This window comes from Penaeus monodon, chromosome 27 (genome assembly GCF_015228065.2).
Source record: "Penaeus monodon isolate SGIC_2016 chromosome 27, NSTDA_Pmon_1, whole genome shotgun sequence".
Lineage (NCBI taxonomy): Eukaryota > Metazoa > Arthropoda > Malacostraca > Decapoda > Penaeidae > Penaeus > Penaeus monodon.
This window is the reverse complement of record NC_051412.1, coordinates 30,946,657-30,947,029: the sequence shown is the minus strand read 5'-3', so window position 1 is coordinate 30,947,029 and position 373 is coordinate 30,946,657.

Here is a 373-nt window from a genome sequence, read left to right as displayed (position 1 = left end):
CTGCACCAAATAAATTCATGCCGAGACCGAGGGAAGACGCGCGACACGGCCGAGGCAAAAGCGAGCGAGAATCGTCGGGCGGAAGACAAACAAATAGCCGGAAAGGAATTTAAGAAGAAGCTGTCCATAAGCGGGACGAGAGGCATGACTCAGCCTAAAATTTCATCAAAAGAGCCAGAAGTCCCATATGGCTCCTGCACAGCATCCTCGCCGGGGAAAAATTGAATTCATATATCTACATACAGGGAGATGAAAGGGGGCTGCATTTCCTCGTAAACGGACAGTCTCTCAGATATATAAATTGGTGGCTGTGTGCGTGTACATGAACAGATATGTATAAACAGCACAATGCAAGTATCTCCCTCTTCACACT